The sequence below is a fragment of the Grampus griseus genome (assembly GCF_964374135.1).
Source record: "Grampus griseus genome assembly, chromosome: 18".
NCBI lineage: Eukaryota > Metazoa > Chordata > Mammalia > Artiodactyla > Delphinidae > Grampus > Grampus griseus.
The window spans coordinates 57,941,067-57,959,225 of record NC_139012.1 but is presented as its reverse complement, the minus strand read 5'-3'; positions in this window follow the sequence as shown (position 1 = coordinate 57,959,225).

Here is an 18,159-nt window from a genome sequence, read left to right as displayed (position 1 = left end):
TGTGTAGCCAGAGCTGCTCTTTAAACTCCTCCAGAGAGAGGGCTTAATGAACTCCTGAAGTCTCCAGAGAAGGAAATGCCAACAGCATTTTTTGCAATGAATTTCAGTGTCTCACAGCACTGCGATTGCAGAGTGAGTTTTACTAGCTAACAGAAATCTCCGCTTCGGAGAAAGCCAGACTTGGACTTTGTTTTCCCCTTGGTGTGCCTTGCCTTTCTCTCTCTGATCTTCTTGTAGATTGCGTCTCTTGGGAGCCATGACCCAAACATTATCCCTGAGCCCCTCTGAGTGCACAGCACGCAGATGCATGAGCTGATGCAGAAACTCTAAGAGCTTGTTTGCTCTGGTCCACTGTTGTAATTAAGCATTGGAGAAATCTCCTTAGTACCCCTGTGAAAAGTCAAGCATTGATCTGATTTTGATGGGCAACAGCAGGTGGACACTTGGGAACCAGGGCTTTGGTTGGTTATTCTGTTACAAGTGGATACAGGGTCTGGTAGTGATTCTCCAACATTGGTGTGTCCCAAAAGAATATAGAGCCTCTAGCTCTTTGAGGACAGGGCCTGGATCTTTGTACTTTTAGGAAGTTCCCCATGAGATTCTGATGCAGATCAATGTTCAAGAACCACTGTTGAAAGCACAGCGCTAATTATGAAGTTGCATGATGGTAAGATGCTGTGCTTATAAAGGAAACTATGTTTCTTGTGGGTTACCTTTTATAAAAATCGTTTCTTATTACATCTGGAAGAGAAGAAATAGAAGGTACCAAAGGTACTATCCTCTTACTGGGCAATCAGGAGAAAACATGAATCGTTGATAAGAACAGTTGCTAAGCAACCACTTGCGGCCAGGATGATAAAAATACTTCAAAATAAAAACTCTGCTCAATATTCTGTGACAACCTAATTGGGAAAAGAATTTGAAAAAGAATAGATACATGTATATGTATAACTGAATCACTTTGCTGTACACCTGAAACTGAACACAACATTGTTAACCAACTATACTCCAATATAAAATAAAAGGTTAAAAAAACAAAACAAAACAAAACAAAATTTGAGGCCTGGGGAGAGGGAGCTTTAGGCTCCAGTGAAAGAACTGTTCTTCACTTTATTTGGCTTTCTTCCTTCCTTTCTTTCCTTCCTTCTTTCTTTCTTTTTCTTTTTTTCATCTTTATTGGAGTATAATTGCTTTGCAATGGTGCGTTAGTTGCTGCTGTATAACAAAGTGAATCAGCTATACATATACATATATCCCCATATCCCCTCCCTCTTGCGCCTCCCTCCCACCCTCCCTATATTTGGCTTTTTCTTATTGCTGGTCAACACAACTGAAGGCAGCATCCTTGTCAAATACTTAAAGAAATGATATATCTAAATATCTAAATGATATTTCAAATGAAAAGTAAGTACAAGAGTTAAGGAAATAGTTCTTAATGAAGGGGAACTGAGTAAACTTTTGAGTTTAAAAATTGAGTCATTTATACTTGTGTGTGAAGTTTTGCTAAAGGACCGGTTTCTCATAGAAATGTGCAATGGTATTGCCGTGAAGATAATGAAACCTGGTAAGGGAGCGCTTTAGGCAGTAGGCTGCCCCAAAGGCTGACCCTCATCAGCCCTGCGGGGATTGAACACCGTCAGCCCTGCTGGGATTTGAACATTTGAACCTCTGTTTCTCAGAGTGTACAGGGGGGTTTCCATGCTGCTCCAATATATGGCTACAATATACTCTTGCTGTCTCACTCTCACTTCCATGACAGGCCCCATCAGGCTGTTTTTTGTTTTTCAATGGGAATTGAAAAACAAAACAAAATATCAAAACCAAGGGGAAAACTGCTACTAAATGTTCCAAGAGACTCTGCTGGAAACATTTTCCAGGGACCTCATAACTACTGGCATTCCCATGGACAGCATGTGTGTCTTTTTAAAAAGGTCTGGGCTTAGACCTCTGCAAAGAAAGCGACGTCCAGTGACATCCTTCAAGGCAAGTGTTGGCTTCCTGTTAGCGCCTCCAGGACACACTCGAAGGCTCTACAAGGCTCTTTCCAGGCCCAGCCGTCAAAGCCAGTACTGATGGGGCCTCTTAACACAGTGGACCTGTGTCTGCCCAGCCGCATCTTTCTAAATTCAAATTTATAACCTGGGCAAGTATTTGTTTGGGGGGCAACGGCATGGGATATTTGAAATCACGTCTGTTGTTCAAAACTGCAGAGGTATAAATATTTTGTCCAACTCCGGTGCTGGTGTTCAACCACCATGTTCTCAAACTTGAGGCAAGTAGAGGTATTGGACACAATTTTCTCTCCAAACATGCTCCACCTGGGAAAGATTTTGAGGGGCTTATTCGAGGTTGTATTTACCAGGTTTGCTAATGTTCTGACTTTAATCCTATAAAGAAAATGTGAAAGGGAGCCTTTTTTCTTTTTCTAAGATGCCCTGATTTTTTTGCATTTGGAAGAGAATACATTTTCTGTATTACAAACTTAAATAAATATTTGGTTTGGTTTAAACAGTTAGAAATGCTGGCCTGGGAAAAGTCTCTTGCCCTTTCTTGCTTCTGTTTTTTTTGCTCTCATACTGTCAGCTTCACGTGGTCAGCTCCACAAAGCCACGGCCCTTGGCCTGGCGTCCCCTCAGTTCAGGTGGGCAGAGTCAGCCAGGAGCGCGGTGTTTCTGGCTCCAGCAGGCTGCTGGGCTATGTGTGTGTGCTGGGCTGTCACACCGTCCACTCGTGTGTTGTTTGGGCCCAAATCTAAGCTCCCAGTGCTCCCTTGCTGCAGAAATGCTGATGTGATCTCAAGCCTCCCTCCCTTCATCGAACAAAGACATTCCCGCCACTGTGGCCAGCGCTCACGGGGCTCCAAGCTGGAGATGTGGTGGGTCAAGGACATTCAGAAACCTGGGATGGAAGGAGAGAGGAAAAGAGCATTTATTGAACTCCTGCTCTGGGGCAGCTATTTTATGTTTGTACTTCCTTAAAACGCCCCCAAACCATTTTGTGAAAGACAAAATGTCACCCCCATTTCATGGATGAGAAAACTGAGGCCGTGACTGGTGAAATCATTTGCCTAAGGTCATGCAGCCAGTAAGTGGCCAAGCCAAGAATGGAGCTCAGGTCTGCCTGATTCCAAATATACAGCATCTCTGCCTCATCTTGGAGTTGGGAGGTTAGAATCCATCTGATCTGGTTGAAGGGCGAAACGTTTTTCCAGTGAAGCTCCTTCTCTCAATGGGCCTTTGCCACTGGGAGACTGACTGACACAGCACGCCATCCTCCTTGGGGAGAATTCTCCCCGGCACCCTGTCCTGGGTGGAGGCAGCAGTGGGGGAGGGATGTGTTCAGGGTTCTGAGGGCTTCCTGTGACCCTGCATAGCTGCGCTTCTTGTCTGTGTACTCAGCTCCCCAGACTAACTATCCTCCGGTCTTCCCGCCAAAAGCCTTTCCAATACACCTTCCCTGCTGAGCTTAGCTGGGTAGCTTTCTGTTACTTGCAAACCAAGAACTCTGACAGCTCCGCCCTCCTAGAGATAATTCCAAACCTTCAGCAAACAGGAGTGAGGATCCGCGCTCAATGAATGGGAGACCCCCTGCTCTGTTTTCTCCTCTCCACTCCCCTTTCCTTTTGGACATGTTTCTCCATTCCTAGGGAGTGTGCAAGCTCCAATTGCCATGCATTTTCCCAACAAAACTACCCCCAGGAAAGATTCTGAAATGTGTTTATCTTAAAGTGAAAAGGCTGACAAGAACTTTAACTAGACCTCTCCCCAGGGGAATTTGCAATTTAACAGGCCAAGCCTAAAGGCAAAGGCTTGAGACATCTGAGGAAACTAGGCTCCAGGGAGACTTAGGAAGGGTCTTAGAAAAGGAGATTATCCTCCAGTGGTCCTGTGGATATGACCGAGCAGGCCCACATTAGACCCCTAGCCAGGACCTCTGCAGAAATGTGGGAACCTCTGAGCGTTCCCACATCTGCTGTCAGGGCTTGTCTAGCCTCTAACGAAGGAGGTGGACTTAGTTCCACTGCACTTGTAAGCAGACAGGGTAGGGGAACCAGGGGAACCAGAGAAAGAGAACCAGGCGTGGCTTTCTTGACATAAGAGAAGCCATTTTTACCCTAAGCCATTTTGTGATCTAAGCCTGGCCAGACAGTATATCTTGAGTTCTGCAGGAACTAAGGCCCCCATCCAGGTGGAAGATGGAATGATGATGTTGACCTTTTCTGACCCTCAGGACTTCAATCGACTAAAGTTTGGACTCTGTCGACCTTTGCCCCAGTTCTGTGCTGAATTCTCCTCTGTTCAAGCCCCCTCGGGAATATGCATGTACCCTTAGCTTAAAACTTCCTCAGTTTTACTATTCGGGGAGAGAGTGTTTTGGGAAAGATCCCCAAGTGTTCTCCTTCCTCGCTGCAAGTAATAAATCCTTCCTTCTCCCAGTCTTTGGCTTGGTTGTGTCTTTTGGCTCGATACCCACCAAGAGGCGAATCCAGTTTGATGAGGCCATCAATGAGACCCCAGTCCTGAAGCGGGGCAGGTGGGGAGACCACAAAAGGAGATTTCTCTGCTGGACACTATCCATCACCAGAGAATTTTAAGGCCTCTGTATTCAGACTCCCTTCACACGCTGGTCACGCAGAAGTGACTGAACCACTCTGAACTTCAGTTTCTTTTTCTGACAAACAGACAAAATAATGACATCTACCCCAAAGAGCTGTTTGAGAGGCCTCTAGGAGATAATAATGCTCTAGAAAGCATTTAAAAAATAGTAAAGAACTGTTCACATATATCTTTCTAATGTGATATTATTCCAATACTAAAATGAATGAGACTTTTTCATGGTAAGGGAGCTTTCTCTACACGGTCTCTTTTGAGTTTCTGTGTAGGTAGCTTTTTGTTTCTCCAGTTCCCCAGAGTGATAACTGTATTTGTCCTATTCGGCTGGGTCTCCTTTTGTCCTCTGACCCCTAGGTGGGAAGAAAGGGTCTGAGGCTGCCAGGGAATAAACCCTTAGAGGAGAGTGCCGAGTCCTCACACCTATAGAACTACGAAAGGACTTTGAAAGGCTTCAAGGGAAGGATGCTGCCTTAACAGATGATTTTTTTTTTTTAACAGGATTTAAAAACTGGAATCTCACTTAGGAAAGTATGATGTGATGGCTAAGTGTAAATGCTTGGAGTAAAAGCCTGAGAGGAGAGTGTCTCCACAGTGGAGCAGAGTTTTGAGTTTCCTCTTCGAATGGCCAGGCTTTGCCCTCTATCTTCCCAGGGCTCTGCACTCTCGCTGGGAGGGCTCGTGGGCAACGAGTCCAACCAAGTGGATCAAGAGAATCCTGACTCTGGATCCTTAATGCAAGAGGTTGTTTTGGGGGCCACAAGCCTCAAGAAGCCAGGCGCCCAGCCTGTGCACCTCTTTGGAGCCGCGATTGGCGGGGAGCGGATTTGGGGGTTTGAATCACGACTGAGAGGTGCAAGCTGTGTGAGCTTCGATAAGTTATTATTCCCCAGGAGCATCATTTTTCTCATCTGTTCAATAGGGACAATGATAGAACCAACCTCATAGGTTGTGAGAGTTTGTGAAAATGCATGTAAGGGCCTGAAATTACACAGAAAGCATGTAGGTAGGGTGACAAGCTGTCCTGGTTTCCCCAGGACAGAGGGATTCCAGGGGTGTGGGACTCACAGTTTTAAAACGAGGATAGTCCCAGGTAATGGGGACAAGTCGGTTGGATACCCAAATACAGGTGTTCAATACGTGGTAAAGTCACTGGCCACAGGGATAGATGTGTGAGAAGGAGCCCTGCTTCTTACAGTAGCTGCAGACACAAACCCAATGCACAAGTTAGGGAAGATGGCCCGGGGCCCAAGGCTAGTACCAGCTGGGGGAAACCTCTCATGATGTGAGGACTCCCAGTGGTGAAGAGCAGGTAGGAGTAGCCCTGGGCAGGTGGCAGGGAGTCTGTTCTGCCGGCACTGCCAGCAGCTTGGAGTGGCGGAGGTGGGGTTTGTGTGAGATCCAGAATAGGGCTGCCCAGCTCCGACGCAGCCAACCAGGACGTGGCTGGCCTACACGCCAGCTTTGCTAATCTGCTTCTGATCCACGGGGAAACCAAGTCAAGCATGCTGCCGGCAACAGCAGGGGCAGGGCCACCGCACCAGAGGCCATGGAGGCAGATGTCCCCAGCACACCAGAACCTTCCTCCAGAGGGCCTCAGCCTCCTGGCCAGGATGGGAGACGGATGGGCTGGTAAAGACAGGAAGTCTGCAAAGCACATACAAACAATCCCTCAGTGATTAGAGACTTTAAGAGACCTAAAAGGCAAAAAGAAGAGTTAGACCCGCTACATTCAAAGTTGAGAGACCCCAGATCTTGCCCTCACCTCAACATCGATGTGCACTCTATCCTGCAGAAAGTCTGTTCTGTGTTCCACTTCTTGGACCCCAGGACCTAGCTGTGAAATGAAGTTGTTGGATTAGATTATCCCAAAGCACCTTTCAGCTCCCAAATTTTTATTCCAAGAGGGCCCAACTCAAAGAGAGGGCGTAGGACCTGCCTGTTTTCTTTCGCGTGTCACCATCGTGGAATATTTGAATTTTGGAGTTTAAAATATATATTCTCAACTGAAGGGAAGAGTCCTCTGCAGCACAGGTGTAAGCCCCTTTTATTAACCACCCTCCAGAATAACTCCTGAGTTCCATGTTTGTGTCACCCTCTTCCTTCACGACGCCTAACACAGCCTGTTTCCATCTCTCCTGCTCAAAGGCGCCTTGCTTGACGCTGCCATGCCAATCTGCTTTTGCTATCACCAATGGCAACCGCACTCACGACAAAAACCGTCCATGGCTGCCCCTCATCACAGGGACCAAGTCATCACCCAGCTGTCCCCCTGCCAGGCCTAGCTGCCCTATCCAACGTCTCCCCTTCCTCAGGCCACAGGACTTTCTAACACGGCTTCCTGCTCCCAAAACGCTCTTGGTCTGACCCTTCTCCAAGCTTTTGCTGAAGGACTTCACTTTTTTTTTTTTTTTTTTTTTTTTGCGGTACGCGGGCCTCTCACTGCTGTGGCCTCTCCCGTTGCAGAGCACAGGCTCCGGACGCGCAGGCTCAGCGGCCATGGCTCGCGGGCCCAGCCGCTCCGCGGCATGTGGGATCTTCCACATGCACTTCCACAGCACTCCCTTCTCTCAGCCTCGAGACCATCAGTATTCACAATGTAGCCCACCGACCACCAGCACTGTGTGACCTGGAAACTGGTTAGAAACGCAGAACCTCAGGTTCCACCCCGACCGACTGAATCGGAGCTGCCTTTTAATAAGATCTCTGCAAGATTCTCACAAATATCAATGCTTGTGAAGCGCTGTCCAGGACCACTGGAGGCTTTAACTTTTCTGTACTGGTTTGTTTCCAGGCTCCTCAGAGGCAAGATCTATATATTATAACTTTTTGTTTCCTCAGAAGACTTAGCATAATAATGTCTTATGGAAGGTGTTCAATACATTCCTTTTAATTTTACCAACTAAAGTGGGATGGACCTTCTAAGGGGTGGAAGAGAAATAGCAAATGGATTCTCCTTTCTCCCTTCCACTTCCCTCCACTTACACACATCCTGGCCTGAAAAGGTCATGGTGGTCAGGGACTCATACTCCTTAGAGAAGCTAGTCTGGGTCATGACCCTAGGTAAGCCACTAGGGCCAGCAGATGTGGTGGCTGAAGATAAGAGGAATCAATCAAATAGAGATGGCAGAAGACAGAGATGCTGAGTAACGGCCATGAACCTGAAAACAGATGCAGGGTAGGGAGCTATAAATTAAATTTCCTGATTGTGGTGGGTATAAAACTCTAACCATTTCAGCCCCGTGGGGGACAACCCTTATGGGTCGCATATGCTCCTGAGCTCACTGTGGGATTGGACAAGGTTTTCTTGTGCCTGTATTGGTTTGACTTTTCTCTCTGGCCAATCCTACCCCCTCCCCCTCTCTTCCACAGCTGTTGATCCCTAATTAATATGCTGTATGCCAAACTCCATCTCAGAGTCTGCTTCTAGAGAAACCAGAATCACTACCAACCTGCAACAATTGGTGCTGAGAGGCGTCCAGGCAATAAGATGGAGTTTTTTTTTTTTTCTTTAGCGGTACGCGGGCCTCTCACTGCTGTGGCCTCTCCCGTTGCGGAGCACAGGCTCCAGACGCGCAGGCTCAGCGGCCATGGCTCACGGGCACAGCCGCTCCGCGGCACGTGGGGTCTTCCCGGACCGGGGCACGAACCCGTGTCCCCTGCATCGGCAGGCGGACTCTCAACCACTGCGCCACCAGGGAAGGTGAAGCCCCTAGGATGGAGTTTTGAAGCTGCATCACTTGCCATCCACCCAGTGAAGAGGACTCCATCATTAGTGAGAGCTGGAGCACAGAGAGCGCCTCACACAATGTGGTGGTCCAGTTGCTTAAACTCTCACCAGCGGTGAATTGGGAGCGTACATTGTTTGAAGAGAATGCATCGACTAGAGCAATTTGTCGGGCATTTGAGAAGAGAAGGAGAGTCATTATAAGGACTGATTTTGATCAGTGACTTTGAGTAAAATCCTCAGTACAATGGTTCAGAGGTATCTATGTCAAAAATCATAATACAATCTTATCGTGAAGTTCAAAAAATTTCTTGGAGGCCATAAGAACTTTTATCATCCAGGAAAATGTCACTGTCATTGAAATAATGCAACTGAAAGTTAAGAACTTCAATATCTAGGCATCCTCTGGATGCCCATGGAATATGAATTGACTCACTTTTTTAAAAAATTAATTTTTATTTTATATTAGAGTGGATTTACAATGCCGTGTTAGTTTCAGGTGTACAGCAAAGTGATTCAGTTATGCATATACCTATATCCATTTTTTTCAGATTCTTTTCTCATATAGCTTATTACAGATTGAGTAGAGTTCCCTGTGCTATAAAGTAGGTCCTTGTTGATTATCTATTTTCTATATAGTAGTGTGTATATGTTAATTCCAAGCTTCTAATTTATCCCTCCCCCAACCTTGCCCCTTTGGTAACCATAAGTTTGTTTCGAAGTCTGTGAGCCTGTTTCTCATTTGTATATAAGTTGAATTGACTCACTTTGAATAAAGAATTGAAAAACTGGTACTAGAGATCAAAATTTAAACTCCTGAAATTACTAGTTAATGTAATTTAGCTTATTCAAATTTAATTTTCACGGGTGGAGGTGACCCACCCTCTCTTTGGTAAATACCAATGCCTAGGTATCAGTAAGCAGCTTCATGCAGAAATTCTGATTCCCCATCACTGTCCTCCACTCTTTGAGCTGGAAAGACAACTGCCTAGTGAGTCCTGCCTGCACCCACCTCCCTGAACCCAGGCTGGGTTGAGTGTTTTATGAGATGCATACCCTTTGGATCCCTTGATGCTAAAGAACATATTATAGAAACTCTTGCCCCTCTGCCTCAGTCCAAAGACTTTCCAGCTTGCATTTCAAGATGTGTTCCGTCGTCAGCTGCTTGCAAACCGTTCTGCGAAGCTCAGCTTCATTAATCGGCAGCTGCATTTACTCTGGGCTGAGTTTTGTTGCATGGAAACTAGAGGAACCCTGGGTAAACTTGAGTGTTCACCTATTTATAGAGATAATGACGCAGTCAGGCGGGTGGAGTTCTGCTGTGTGTATAGGGATCCCCAAGGAACACATCTAAGTTGTGAGTCATTGCTCTTTACCTATAAGAACAGTTCTGCCAAGAGCCCTGGGTGTGGAGGCCCAGAGGTAGATATCGGGCCGCTGTTTTGCCTTTTCCTTGTGTCTGTTTTATAATAAATACTGTTTTATCTCCTTGATCTTACGTAGCACTTTATGTCTTCCAGACCTCTTTCAACTGTTATCTCATTTCACCCTCTTAAATAACCCTGCAAAATAAACAATTATCATCTCCATTTGATATATGAAGAAATAAACTTCAAGTTCATTGAATGTGATGTTTAGAAAACTTGAGTAATGAATATCTTTAAATAAAGTTCTCATAGACTCTAGGTGTTGACAAATTATTTTTCTATAGAGTTATATAAACATGTACAAATATTATTATTTTTTTAAATTTGTTTATTTATTTATTTATTTATTTTTGGTTGCGTTGGGGTCTTCATTGCTGCGTGCAGGCTTTCTCTAGTTGCGGTGAGCGGGGGCTACTCTTTGTTGCGGTGTACGGGCTTCTCATTGTGGTGGCTTATCTTGTCGTGGAGCACAGGCTCTAGGCACACTCAGGCTTCAGTAGTTGTGGCATGCAGGCTCAGTAGTTGTGGCACATGGGCTTAGTTGCTCTGTGGCGTGTGGGATCTTCCTGGAACAGTGTTCGAACCCATGTCCCCTGCATTGGCAGGCGGATTCTTTTTTTTGGGGGGGGCCAGCACCATTTTATTTATTTATTTTTGGAATTTTATTTTATTTTATTTTTTTATGCAACAGGTTCTTCTTAGTTATCTATTTTATACATATTAGTGTATATATGTCAATCCCAATCTTCCAATTCATCCCACCATCAGCCCCTTCTCCCCCCGCTTTCCCCCTTGGTGTCCATACATTTGTCCTCTACATCTGTGTCTCTATTTCTGCCTTGCAAACCGGTTCATCTGTATCACTTTTCTAGATTCCACATATATGCATTAATATACGATATTTGTTTTTCTCTTTCTGACTTCACTCTGAATGATAGTCTCTAGATCCATCCATGTCTCTACAAATGACCCAATTTCGTTCCTTTTTCTGGCTGAGTAATATTCCATTGCATATATGTACCACATCTTCTTTATCCATTCGTCTGTCGATGGGCATGTAGGTGGTTTCCATGACCTATCTATTGTAAATAGTGGGCAGGCAGATTCTTAACCACTGTGTCACCAGAGAAGTCCCTGTACAAATATTCTATATGCTTATATTCATTACACAATCATTGAAAATCTACTAATTAAATATAAACAAGACAAAAATATTGATAACTTTTAAATTAATAATATTTGTTTGGTATGTTAGCTGATGTTTTGCTGAAAGTAAATTGCTAATATTGGTCTTACTAGTAGACCCATGTATCTACATTTTTCATACTTGTCAACATCATTCCTTTTATTAGTTTGAGTCACAGTATTTATCATAGTCACCACTCTCCCATTTTAACCTGACCTTATTTTATTTATTTATTTATTTATTTATTTATTTATTTATTTTGCGGTACGTGGGCCTCTCACTGTTGTGGCCTCTCCCGTTGTGGAGCAACAGGCTCCGGACGCACAGGCTCAGCGGCCACGGCTCACGGGCCCAGCCGCTCCGCGGCACGTGGGATCTTCCCGGACCAGGGCACGAACCCGTGTCCCCTGCATCGGCAGGCAGACTCTCAACCACTGCGCCACCAGGGAAGCCCCCTGACCTTATTTTAAACCATGCATCCATGGTTGTGAAGGACAAACCAATTGAAAGGTGTAAATCAAGATGCCTTACTCAAAGTTTAAAGAGTTAGTATTTAATGAAAAATCCTCATTGCGTATTTGCTGTAAGACTGTTGACGAACCATTGGAGATCGGTACAAACAGGAACAGGATCCAACGAAAACGTTTACTCACAAAGTGATATTACTCTGAATGATGACTCTGGGATGAGGCCTCCATTCTTCCACCATATTTCTCCATTTCAATTACCCCCTGTTAGCAAAGCATTCTAATACCTCCCTGCACGGCACCCCCTTCAATGTTTATTAAAATCTGTTCAATCCACAGGGCTGATTCAGATGCTTCCTCTTCTTGTATGAATTCATACCTCCTCTCCCCACAATCTCACAGTTTATCTCTGTGATTTCATCCTGCCTTGGGTTACAGTTAGCAGTTGCCTGGTTTCCACACTGTGTGGAAAACTTTTAAGCCAGATACATTTTCATCATCTTTGCGGTCCCCAATACGGATGAAATGTCCTAATTTAGGGGGAAAGCAAAGTGAGGGACCTTCATAGGATATATACTTGAGCTGCACAAGAAGCAGAAATCAAATTGCTTGCTTTCTGACATAACGGAAACCTCTCAGCATGGGTCGGTTGACAGAAAACTTGAAATATTCAAAATCTGAGCAGATTTAGGCCTCCTCTAACCCAATTCATCTCATCCAAATCTCTTGCTTTATAGAGGGCGAAACCGAGTCTTGGAGAAATGAAACGACTTGCCCAAGGAGAGGTCACACAGCTAAATATTTGCAGGACCAGTATTAGCTCAGAGCTCAGCGGCTCTCCTTCATCAGGCAGCTCCTTGCATTCAACGCTTCACTGATCCCTAGAGAAGCCATTCAACGCTTCACTGATCCCTAGAGAAGCCATTCAAAACAGCCTGTCCTGGACTCAAAAAATAGGCTCGATCCCATTGCTCAGTAGAAGTTCTGGAACTGTGAGTTATACTGCCTGCTACTATCCAACTTTTAATTTTCTTAACCGATTCTATCTACATCACCAAAAAATGAAGTCTTGGGTCATATTAACAGAGACAAGGCGAATTAACAACAGAACTGTAGTGTAGGCAGCATACAGTATGCACCCTCCAAAACTTTTATGTTAGAATGAAGGAACCAACCCTCCATATCCTAAATCTCATGACATTATAAATCCAGACACGAATGAAATGAACATAAGCGCTTGCAAGAACAAGTTGCAGACAGTGAGAGTACAGAGCTGACAGTTTAGGGGGTCTTCCATTTTACCGTTCACACACGACATCAGGGCTTGGCAAACTATGGCCCTTGGCTCAAATCTATTACTACTTTTTGTTAATAAAATGTTATTGAAACACGACCATATCCAATTGTTTAAAAATTGTCTGTGCTGCATTTGTGCTGGAAGAGTTGAATGATTGTGACAAAGACCCTATGGCCCACAAAGCCTAAAACCTTTATTATCTGGCCTTTTACAGAAAAAAACCTCTAGACCCTTGACCTCGATGTGTTTCTTCATCTGGAGTTTGTCACTCCAGTAGGATCTGTAGACATACTTCTAGAATTATACCAGAACTTAAATAAATAAAAAAATATATATATATATATTTTTTTCTTTATTTTTGGCTGCATTGGGTCTTCATTGCCGTGTGTGGGCTTTCTCTAGTTGTGGCGAGCTGGGGCTACTCTTCGTTGCGGTGCGCGGGCTTCTCATTGCGGTGGCTTCTCCTGTTGCAGAGCACGGGCTCTAGGCACGCGGGCTTCAGCAGTTGTGGCTCGCGGGCTCTAGAGCACAGGCTCAGTAGTTGTGGCGCATGGGCTTCGTTGCTCCGCGGCATGTGGGATCTTCCCGGACCAGGCTCGAACCCGTGTCCCCTGCACTGGCAGGCGGATTCTTAACCACTGCGCCACCAGGGAAGCCCTATACAGGAACTTTTAAATGTTGTGTTTCATGTCTATGATAATCTGGAGTTAAAGTGAACATGAGCATGCTCTGTGTCTTCCGCACGGCTTCTCCAGAACCTGATAGCAGTGCCTTGTGTTTTAGTGCCAGCAGTTGGATCTGGGTTTATGGTTGTTAGAAACATGAGGAGGTGGAAAGACCTCACAGCAGGCTAGACAAACTCCCTTTAGGAGCATCCAGGGCTGTTCTAACCACTTTGCCTGTGACTTAGAGGCATCTACCCACAAGTCAACTCAGAGCCAGAGAAAAATACACAAGCTTTCTCCACCTGCAAGAGACTCATCCTGGCATAGCCAAACACGCTTTCCCAGCTCCAAGGGAAAAGGAAGGTAGTTGTTTCTGCTATATGGAAAAGGAAGGTAGTTATTTTTCCTATATGGAGGAGTGTAAGTGGGGGTCTACATTAAACTTTGCATGGGGTGCATTTTTCTTAGTTACTGGACCTACAAAGTTTCCAGATATTCATGAAGTGGTCAGTAGGTTTCCAAGGACCTGGCCTTTTGCCAGGGGAAACCAGTGTTACTCCATCTGGATGGAATGATTGTACCACTTTTCTCCCAGACTAAAAATGTGCCTCTTGCAGGAAGTATAAAGTTGGGCTTGATCATCCAATTAAAATGGTGTTCTTGAGCCGTTTATGCATCCTTGGGGGTCTACATCAATCCAATCAGATTCATGAAGAGAGACAAGGAGATAAAAGCAGACAGCCTTTTAAAAGTTCACGGTCTATGAAAGATAAGACTGACTGGTTTGAGGGGGAACTTTCAAAGCAAGAAAGCAGAACTTGACTTATAAATCTTGAAACCCATGATAAGGCAATCAAAATACTGATTTCCCCAAAGTAAAAGACCTTTGTGGTATTTCAAAAGTAACTGCTTAGAGAAACTCAATTTCAGTCTTGACTAGTTAAGATAAAATTTACAATTGCAAATGGGAATAATCCTTTGGGAAAGAGTTTTATATGTAGTAGGAGACAGAAAGATAATAAATGCCTCTAGACCAAGTAATTCTACCCCTAGGTATTTTTCTTAAGGAAATAATGCACGGAAACGAAAGAATGTGTCAACAAAAATGTTCACTGCTGCATCATCTTTAAGATAAAAAATAAAGAAACATTTATGTAAAAATATCAATGCTAGGAGAATGTTTAGTCAATTATGCTGTATCAATATTGTAAGACTCTTAAAGTGAATAATTATAAAGAACATGTAGAAATATGGAGGAAAGTGCTATAATTTAAGTAAAAATAACAGTAAACAAAATAGAATGCTCACTGTAATTGTAGATATGTAAATATTACATGCAAGAGGTAATATCAAAGAATGAAAATAGTTTAATTAGGTAGTGTGATACTAAGGGTGACATTTTAAGTAGTTTGTTTAATGATGTTGTGTTTTTTCAAAAAAGAATCAGGACGGTCACTAATTCAAAAGCTCAGGTAAGGGCAAACATGAAAGAAACACCACATTTTAATTTTGACATAGATTTGATATACCAGGAGAAAATAAAATCACTTTATTCAAAACATCACAAGGTTTCCGAAAACAATCTAGGCACTAAAAGTCATGCGACTCTCTTGTGGGAGCTAGTGGGAAGTGGTCACTTACTGTGTGGAAATGTACTTGAGTCTTCAAACATCCTTTGCAGCCAGCACTAATACTATTCCCATATTTCAGAGGAGGCAATAGGAGTAAAGAAAGGAGGAGATTTGCCCGCGATCATACAGATAATCGGTGGCAGAGCTGGGATTTTATCCAAGTCTGACTTGAGGGCCAGTGCAGCTGTTGAGTTGGAAACCCTTCAAGACTTTATGCCCAGGGAGACACACTCTCAGACTAGAAAACTCTTGGGATGAATAGGTACTTGATCATCAGACAGACCTGAGTTTGGATTCCACTTTTTGCATCAGCCAGGCTGCTTCTGATGAAAGGGAAATAGAATCTGATTCATCCTGAGGTAGACACTTAGGAAATTTACTAGCTTGTGTAACTTGGAGTCCAGAGGTTGCCCTGGCTGTGGGGTGGGTGGGGTTGGCTGCTCAGTGATGCCACCCAGGACCCTTGCTGGCTTTTCCTCTTGCTCCTCCGCCATCCTTGGAGTGATCTTTGCTGGGGAAAGGATGCATCACAGCCTTATCTGAGGAGGAAGAGAGAGTACCCCATCTAGGACGCTGTCTCAGGAGAGGGAAGCTTTCCTCAGAAGACTTCCAGCAGAAAAGTGTCCCAGGATCATTCTTGAGCTAGTTCCTGGCTGGAGATGGTCTGATTCGTTTACAGTGGCGTGGAGACGTGGACATCAGGGAGTCAACCACGAGGTCCACTGCTCTCTTCTCTCAGTTACCTAACTTGCTTGCATTGCCATTTCTCTGTCTGTAAGAGGGTGGAGCTGAGGGAGGATTCAATGGGATGAAGGTTGGATGTGCCTGGTCAATGGGGACATTCAGTCACTCCAGCAGCAGTAGAGGGATAGTTTGATAAAGAATGAGGTGCTGGGCTTCCCTGGTGACAGAGTGGTTGAGAGTCCGCCTGCCGATGCAGGGCACACGGGTTCGTGCCCCGGTCCGGGAAGATCCCACATGCCACGGAGCGGCTGGTCCCGTGAGACATGGCCACTGAGCCTGCGCGTCCGGAGCCTGCGCTCCACAACAGGAGAGGCCACAACAGTGAGAGGCCCGCGTACCGCAAAAAAAAAAAAAGAAAAAAAAAAGAATGAGGTGCCAATAGTCCTAAAATTAAAAAACAATTTTTTTCTCCTTTTTAAAAAAAAAACAGCTTTATTGAGACATTATCAACATATAAAAATTGTATATATTTAAGGCAATGTTTTGATATACATATACATTGTTAAAAGATCACCACAGTCAACATAGTTAACATCAATCACCTCTACATAGTTACTGTGTGTGTGTGCATTCACACGTGTATTGAGAAGATTTAAGATCTAGCCTCCTAGCAAATTTCAAGTATATGACACTGTATTATTAGCTGTCATCACGTGCTGTATATTAGATCTCCAGAACGTATTCACCCTGCATACTTGAGTTTTCTCCTCTCTTCTTGTCCTGGGCCGTCATCCTACTTCTCTATCAAATTTTTTTTAATTAGTTAATTAATTAATTTATTTTTGGCTACGTTGGGTCTCTGTTGCTGCGCATGGGCTTTCCCTAGTTGCGGCGAGCGGGGGCTACTCTTTGTTGCGGTGCACGGGCTTCTCATTGCGGTGGCTTCTCTTGCTGTGGAGCACGGACCCTAGGTGTGCGGGCTTCAGTAGCTGTGGCACGCGGGCTCAGTAGTTGTGGTGCATGGGCTTAGTTGCTCCGCGGCATGTGTGATCTTCCCAAACCAGGGCTTGAACCCACGTCCCCTGCGTTGGCAGGCAGATTCTTAACCACTGTGCCACCAGAGAAGTCCCTTGAATTTCTCTAGTTGATGAGAAACGTGCATACACCCAGAGTTTTAAGATGTTATGAAGTTCCATTATTTAAAAGGTGGAAATGAGATTTCACAGAAAATTCACAGTTTTCAACATCCAAGCTAAACTGTAATTTTTGCTGTTCTCCTCCACTCTGCTGGTCTTTGTTACTGGTGTTTCTCTCAGGCTGTTTCAGTTTAGCCTTGAACAACAGAATTTCTTGCTCTGTGTTATTACTCAGTTTTTATTTATAGTAAGCGAAAAGACAATGAGTTTTACAAATTGTAAAATTCATGGGCCTTAACATTTGCGGCTCTTCTCTCCCTGGTCCCCTCCTGCAAAGGCAGAGGGCATCCACTTTCTCAGTGAAATGTTTCTGGATGCCCCAGTCCCCTGGAGGACTATCAGGGCACCCCGGCTCTGACTGCTTCACATACTCATGTACAGGCTGAGCTGCTCTCTTCTGCTCCGTCTGCCCCACCCCCCATCTCTGGTGACATGCGTGTGACAGATAGAATGACCCCTGGGGGTCAACACAGGAGCTATAAGTAAAGAAAAAAAGAAAATAATTGGCAGTGTTTGTTAGCATGAATACATGATTCCTCCCCTCTTTCTTCCTTCCCTTCCTTCCTTCCCCTCTCCTGGTGTCACGTGGACTGAGCCCCTGGATGTAAGTTGTAGTTCCTGTCAAATCAGTCAGTGGGGTTTCAGAAATCAGAGGCACATCTCCTTATCTGAGTGACTGTCAGCCCCACTTTGAAGCCCAAGTCCTGGTGTAGTTTCTCAGTGTATATGGATAGAAAGACATACTGATTTTGGCGTGTCTAGTTGAATGCCGTAGAAAGTATGATGTGGTTAGCTCTGTACCGAGTTCCTGCTTAATTCCCCAGGTTTCACCCATTTATTGCAACCCAAAAGCCCTGCACACACATTAAAAACTATAAAACCAATGGGCTAAAGGCAATCGAGTTCAACCTAGAAGAACGTGGCTGTAGAGTAGTAAATCGTTTGTGTGAACTTTATTATAAAATGACAATATAATACTTAATATTTTAAAAGGAAAATGTTACTGAGAATTCCTTTGCTCAACACTACTGTCTTTATTTTGTATTTCTAGGCAGCATTAGCCATATGTCTACATTTTCAAATAGTTATAATCATAATGTATATGTAATATTATATATAATATATGTAATGCGTGTGTATATATAATATGTATACATATGTAATATAATTTTATATATTATGAATAATAGTAGACTGTTCACATTCTTGAATTTGACATTCTCACTTTCAGTTGTTTGCCTGGGACATCAAAGGTCCCAATAGTTTGCA